Source organism: Cebus imitator, unplaced genomic scaffold, assembly GCF_001604975.1.
Source record: "Cebus imitator isolate Cc_AM_T3 unplaced genomic scaffold, Cebus_imitator-1.0 Scaffold30, whole genome shotgun sequence".
Classification (NCBI taxonomy): domain Eukaryota; kingdom Metazoa; phylum Chordata; class Mammalia; order Primates; family Cebidae; genus Cebus; species Cebus imitator.
The window spans coordinates 7,305,446-7,313,439 of NW_016107345.1; the positions used below are offsets into that span (position 1 = coordinate 7,305,446).

The 7,994-nt window shown below is 31.4% G+C and overlaps 1 long non-coding RNA gene across 1 annotated transcript in view; it reads right to left on the reverse strand.

Annotated features, from left to right (window-relative positions):
• LOC119470408 overlaps window positions 1-3,703 on the reverse strand; it is a 37,684-nt gene extending 33,981 nt beyond the window's left edge. The window contains exon 1 of the long non-coding RNA XR_005199303.1: window positions 3,135-3,703. This is a non-coding gene — a long non-coding RNA (uncharacterized LOC119470408). The remainder of the gene's footprint in view (window positions 1-3,134) is intronic.
• Between the last annotated feature and the right edge of the window lie 4,291 nt (window positions 3,704-7,994).

The following is a 7,994-nucleotide window of genomic DNA, read 5'->3' on the forward strand; positions in this document are numbered from 1 at the left end:
AGTAAACAACAATGACAAAGTAAAACACAAAACACAGAGTCATTTTGTCTAGTTCTATTCCACAAATTAAGTCAAACCTTGAGAGTGTCTTGTAAGTCACTGACTCCCTAACAAAATGAGATTATCCTGACCTTCGAAATGTTGATGTATAGAAATAGTAGAATATCTTAGATAATAATTCAAAAGTTATTAATTTTCCACCATAAACATGACAAATTTGATAAATTAAATTTCTAGTTTATTTTCATTTATTTAATTTTAGGAGCAAGTTCTGTTAAAACCTGTACTCCAATGAAAGTTTTTCTGCAAATAAATTAATTTTCTTCTCTAAATGATTTTGTCTCTGAGACTACTTTTGACACCTGATTTCCAGTGAGTGCTTAATGAAATGTTTTATATTACTGTTGTTATTTTTATGGCAGTCATTTTCATAGTGTATAAATATAGAGAGATTCAAATATATACTTTCCATGATGAACTTTCAAGCTGCAACTATCCTGGTGGCTTTAGCAGTTAGGAGACATTAAACAAACAATTTACTTCATTTTTTCTTGTTATATAAAGCAGTGATGTGTGTTTCCTCCAAGGTTCAACTTAGCATTGTATTCTATGACTACTCTATGACAGAATAATGTGATCACATGAAACCAAATCCAACTGAAACATTGCGGAAAACTTAATTTTGTATACATGGTTATCATTTCATATTTATTCACCAAGTGCTGTCTGGATAGAAAGCATAAGATAGGTCAACCCAGCTTAATAGACGGATTATAGCAGAGACTAACCATTTTCAATAGATAACCCCTTCTTTTCTGGACACACTATTCTAGATACACTAACCACCCTAAACACTTTGATAATTCTAGACATTCAGTCAGGTAACTTAGACCAGGGTACCAGTCCATGGCCTGTTAGGAACTAGCTGCTCCTCATAGATCATATTACTGCTTCCTGCCAGATTCTCAAATACCATTATGAACTGTATAGGCAAGGGATCTAGGTTGTGCACTTCTTATGAGAATCTAATGCCTGATGACCTGTCACTGTGTCCTGTCACCCCAAGATGAGACCATCTAGCTGCAGGAAAACAAGTTCAGGGCTCCCACTGATTTTACATTATGGTGAGTTATATGATTATTTAATTATATATTACAATGGTATAATAATAGAAATACAGTGCACAATAAATGTACTTGAATCATCCTGAAACCATCCCCACCCCACCCTAACTGGTGGAAAAATTATCTTTCACAAAACCAGTCCCTGGTGCCAAAATGTTTGGGAACTGCTGCCCCAGAACAACCACTCCAGATAAGACATAATCACTGAGCCATATGAGTGATCTGAGAAACTAAAAATTCTGAAAACATGAACCAGTCTGGACAAAAAGACTATCCCCCCAACATCCCAGGAGAACTTGGCCTGCCTTACATTCTTACAGGGATGAAGGAACATGGCTAAGCAGAGAGGTCAAATAATCTCTAAGTAGGCCATTCATTAGCTTCTATTTATGTATAATGTGTACATTTTCTCAAGGTTTAGTTGGGCATGGTTTCATGTAATCAATCCCATTGAGTACTCAACTCAAGCACCTGCTGACCTGGTGAAAACTATGTCTATTAACTTATCAAGGTTGTTGCTGATTAATGAAGAATAAGTAATAACTTTATAAAATTTTCATGCATGTCTTAGTGTTTGTTTATTTAATCTTTGAAAAATTCAGTCAGCTAATATTTATAATGTGTACTATTGATGCATCCCCTTTTTGGAATCTCTTACAGAGAAAACTGCAAGTAGGAATGCCTTTACTACTAAGTCATTTTATAAAGACAAATTAAGACAGAAACTATTTTTAATTTCTTAAGCTTATATTTAGTAAAATAATATGCTATCCTAATAATTTTATTATTGAACTAATTGTGTTGTATCTGAAATGAATGAGATTATTTGCAATGAATTATTTCAATAAATAAAACCCATTAATATTTTAGTATGAATTATTACGAGCTGCTAGAATGATGTATGCTATACTGAGTTCTGCAAATTTCCTAAATATTACAGTTAGTCTTATTCATTCCTTAGTCTGTTCAACAGTTTGTTGAACATGTACTGCACATTGGGAACTTAGAGATCAATAGGTTGATGCACAATATATGAAATTTATCTCATCTGACATAAACAAATGTAATCTATTTTTAAAAGCAAGCCACACTAAAGTGTGAAATACAAGCACGTTATTTATTATTATTATTATTGAGACGGAGTCTTGCTCTGTTGCCCAGGATGGAGTGCAATGGCACCATCTTGGCTCACTGCAACCTTTACCTCCTGAGCTCAAGCGACTCTCCTGCCTCAGCCACCCAAGCAACTGGGTGTGTGCCACCACACCTGGCTAATTTTTGTATTTTTAGTGGTGGCACACACCTGTTATCCCAGCACTTTGGGAGGCTGAGACAGTGTGTTATAAAAGCATAGTTTTATTTGTACTTTAAAGTCTCAACCCTCCTTAAACTATCATTCATTCAAATTTCTTAATAATCTAACACATATAATTTTTATCCGAGCTTACAATGTTTTCTACATTACTGTGCAATTAAATATTTCCTTCCAAAATCTATTCAATATTTTATATGCCCCACATTATTTCCTTCATGCCAGAGGAAATAAAATAAGGAAAAGGTACAGAAAATCACAGAGGAAGTGGGACATGAACTGAGCCCTGAAAAGAGAATGGCACTCTAACCAGTTGCTGAAGGGTCTTGAATAACAGGTCAAGCGACTTAGCGCTGATTTGATGGTAACATTAGAGCCTCCATATTTTCTTTTTCTGTCTTACTTTCTTTTGTGAAAGTCCTTTTTTAGTTTCCAAATGTGGAAACTTTACTTACTTTGATTCAGATTATCAGGAAATTTAAAAAAGTTTCAATCCAGCAGTTAACAGATGAAAAATGAACAAGAAAACAGCAAGGACTGTTTTTTTTTCTTTTTTCCCACTTTCATATAGCTAAGTGAAACACTTCAGTTTTAAGAATTTCTCCTCTTTCTTAGGCCAAAATTAAGCTCTAAAGTTTAGAGGCAAGTAGAAAATCAAGCATTACCTCCCCTCTTGCTACAAACAAAAGAAAACAAACCTTGCAGCCAGGACAGCAGGAATCTGGCTTGGTAAAACTGCAATCAAAGCTGCTCTGTAGATCAGCCAGCAATGAATTTCAAGTGGTAATATGGGAGCATGCCACCACCATGATGCTTTCAATCCTAGTTAGCAAATACCCCCTTCTAAGATAAAATCTGTCTCCTCTGAGTAACCATCAGGGCCATAAGGTTGACAAACCCAAACGAAAGCATCTTTTCTTATCCAAATCCCATTATAAATCAGACACATTTTGTAAACAAATATTGCTTGACATTACCTACATTTTAACCAAATACAAAACGTTTTATAGATTCAAAAGTTATGTGTGTTTTGAGATATGTATACTAATATAAAATGCATCATGATATGCTACTCATCTTTTCAAAGGTAAAATGAATACACATTTAGAGAACCATAAGTTAATCATTCAGAGGTATACAAACAAACACAGAGACATACAACTAAACCTATGAAGAATATAAAGAAATGACAAAAATGTGAAAAGAAAATCAGACTGTAGCAATATAATATTGGTCATAGTTGTTTTCCTTTTCTTCTATCTTTGTAAAAACTGAATAATTTAATTGTCAAGTGCCTGAAAATGTGATACTAATTCCCTTAATCACATGGTACAAAACATTTTCTTCCAAGGTTTTCATAGCATTTAGTTGAGCCAAAAGTAAGCTTAGCTGATACAAATGGTCTTAAGTGGAAATTTATTTAGCAAATACTACTTTGGAATTTTAGGGAAAGTTTATTTTAAAGCATAATCTTGTTACTTTGATAGCATTTAGAAATTAGCGAAAATTTTGAATAATGACAATTCCTGTGAAAGAAGCAAACAGCTCAGTATATTATATCTAAAGTGCTGTTCACTTTCTTCTCCCTCTGAAAGAAATAAATTTCAATCATGATGAAGAATTGTTAAACTTACTCTTAAACAAGTACAAAAAATTAAGAAAACTTGTTAGATTTCCATATTTCAGAGAAATGTATTAGTTTTATAATCTGTACAGGAGACTATGTAATCTATATAGGAGACTCACTGAAAAAGTGGTTTTTAGGGTTTTTACCTTTCCTTTTATGTGATGGAGTTTAAAAAGATGAAAGGCAAGCTTTTGTGTTTACATCTGGAGTATAAAAGCGGCTCAGTATGAGAGAAGGACATTCCATGAAATACTATGTCAGAAACATTCTCAGTCAGAATTCCAGAAATAGCAAGATGTTAAATAGATAATTAAAATGTCTTCAAGGTTTAAACCATAGGGACTTACGGTTTTAATCATGTAGTGTATATTCATCAGAAGTTTTTGCTTTTATCTTGATCAGATTTTGATGCTGTCTTTGGGGGAAGAAAGACCATACTCCGTGCTTCTGAAATTCTTTAGTTTGATAGGATTTGATATTAGTATGCTTAACTCAAAATAGCTATCATTTTATTAGACGGCTGGCATAAGCCTTCAGCAATGCTGTCTTGCAGAAACATAAAGGGTTCCTCCATTTCTGATGAAATTGGAAAGCTGTGGGAACTTCTGTCATGGCATAGGAATTGTGTTACCCATGGTTTAATTTTTCTTTTCAGGGAAGGAATCAAACAGAAGGATATAACTAATCACAACTTTAATGTAAACAGAATTCATTCCAAATAATTATCTAAAATTTAATGCAAATATAAGAGTATAGGTTTGCTTATTCAACCAAAAAGCAAATTTTTAAATATGTTGTTGATTATATTCATCAAAGATGTACAGCTTAGAAGATTACCCATTTCTATCTTTTGGCATAGGTGCATTTTTTTTTTTGGCCTACTTTGTTCTCTATGTTGAAAAAGGCACCACAAAATATACTTCATAAAGGTAGGCATTAAAATTAATAAGCAAGAAAATTATCATACATTAACCTCTTACTAGTTTCACATTAAAATTTGTGTTTCCTAAAGTTAGATTTAAGACTTAATTTGAAATATAGATGTGTGTAGCTTTGATATTGACAACAGTCATAAGAACATTAAACATTTTTCTAAACAAATTATCATCAGTCTTTTATCACATTAAGCAAAAAAAAGTGAGTTGAAATTATTGTATTTCTTAATATCTGAGATTTAAAAAGATATAATTCTCTAAGTCATAGTGAATGAACACATTGCAAATAATAATTAAATATTCCTTAATATTCTTGTTAATAAAAAGGAAACTAAAATCATTTTACAATAAGATGCTTCAGGTAATTGAAATATTTAAAATCTCTCTATAGTAAACGTAGAATAAAGAAATTAACTTACCTCATTTGTTACATTGGATAAGAAAATGAGAGGAATTGAAAGAAATATATCAATGAAAATTTCTTCACAGTGAGTTTTAGGTAGTAAAATTTCAGATTCTGTTACATTTTAGTTTAATTGCTTGAATACACGTGTAGGTGGAGAAAATACTAATTGTGCATATTAGACAAGATGATTGGAAGCAAAGAAAAATATCCTTCACTTATAATTCGTAGAGTAATATCAGTTAAGTGAAGAAAATATAATTGAGGCTTTAAAAACATGATTTATAACTGGAAACTGATTTTTTAAATTTAATAATGAGGTCAAATATACAACTTTCTAAAAGCAACATGTTATAGTATATATATGCATATATAAGTTCATACTATTTAAATATATATCACAAAATATAGTATAGGTAGAATTAAACTTTTGATGAGATTTAGTTTATCTCAAACTAAGCAACTGATTTTTCTTTTTTTTTTCCCCCATTTATTTATTTTATTGCATTTTAGGTTTGGGGGTACATGTGAAGAACATGCAAGATTGTTGCATAGGTACACACATGGCAGTGTGATTTGCTGCCTTCCTCCCCATCAGGGAGGGGAGCAGTACACACTGGGGTCAGTTGGGGGGAAACAGGGGAGGGACGGTGGGGGGTGGGGAGCTGGGGAGAGATAGCAAGGGGAGAGATGCAACTGATTTTTCTATTGACATTATTTGAAGTTTAGTTTCTAATCTATAAATAAGGGAGATGAGGTAGAGTGAAATTTAGACTTCTTTCATAAACATTATTAAAACTGAGATTCCAGGATCTTATACCAAAATCATCTGGTTAGAAAGGAGGATTTAAATGATGGTGTAATTTTTAAATATGTGAAACAAAAATCAAATTTACTATAGGCACAAAGGCATGGCCACCTCTTCCTTTATTCTGTATACATCTAGTCTTTAAATTCCATCTAACATCAGCAAATGGTCTGTTTACCTCTTTCCATTCAAAATTCCTACAATTGTTTTAAGCTCCTTTACAAAATCTTTCACAGTATGAAGTCTTGTCTGAATTTTTCTAAGAAAATGTTTTGGATTTAATTTGGGAATCTTTTAGAAAAACAATAATATGTGAGGTTTTAACTGAAAAAAGAAAGTTTGAATTAAATATTCTAATTTAAAATAAGTTAAAATAAATATGTTATTGTGTTTCAATTCCATTGAATTATTGGTCTCAGATGTTCAAGAGCACAAAATGTATTTCAAGCCTGAGGCTATTTTTACACACACAAACACACACACACACACACACACACACACACACACACACACACTTAAAAATTCAGCTGAATAAAATAACATTGGAAAGACTTTTCATATTATAGGCCAGATAGCTTATCTGAATTTTTCTGTATTTAAAATAATTATTTACTGAATTAAACTTAATATTTTGGCAAAATGTCATTTATATATAAATAAATCATAAAAATATACTTTTCATGAAGTTTTATTGAAATAAAATAATTTTGTCATAGCAATTACCTATAATTTCAAATATATTATATTTTAGTTAACGTTAATGAAAAGTAAAATTAGGTTATTACCTATAAACTCTTCTAACTCAAATCAGGAATTTTAAATAACTAAGCTTGAATATTTTAAGCACAAACTCATTCATATCAATCAGACATAATTTTTATTTTGCCTTTTTGAGAAATGATCTAAATACTCAATCATTTAGGAAAGAAGATTGTAATTAAAACAGTATGCAATTTAATGTTAATCAGAAATTATATGATGTACAGTAGCAGGTAAAAATATTCAAATGCCTTCCAAATAACAGAAGTAAAGCTGAGAACAGTCTTTTAATAAAGGCTATTTTGCCTGGTAGGAAAAGACTGTTAGTTGTAAAAAGAAACCTTTTAAACTAATATGATGAGGTGCATGTAAAAATTAATATTATGCTCTAATGTTCTCTCTAGTGAGTAGCCTAGGTTGATTTATTCATTTAGGTAATTATGTTCAGCAATATTAGTAATTCACTGTTAAATTGAATTTGGAGAATGAACAATAAATTGAAACTGTAGTCGTATTTCTTTCTCACTGTGTAACAAACAGAGATGTATTGATGTAAGTTCAGAATGTACTACATAAGTTAAATTCCCTAGACTGCAATTTGATCAAAAAGCTTTAGACATTTACTTGAGCTATATTAGGTGGCTGCCATTGGATGGCAGTAAAATTCTACATCAATCACTTAAAGCAAAGTGAAGCTCGGAAAATAATGGGACTTTTCTTTTATTATTTAACAGCAGAATGCTGATTTAAAAGGCACAGCTCAGGGGGTTGCGTATATTGTGGCAATACCAACTAATTTCTAAAACTATTTTGTTTTCTTCCCTGCTCTAGAGAAGACACAATTTTAGACAAAAAATTCATAGTATTTTGTCACATCAAGAGATATGTTTTTTGCTTTGCTTTTATGTAACAAAAATTTTTATTTTTTTATTTTTAAAAAGAAATCAAAGGGATATTAACAAATTATATGTGATTTAAACCTTTGCACAGTATTAATGCCTAAGTAATTTTTTCTTTTTCTTCTGA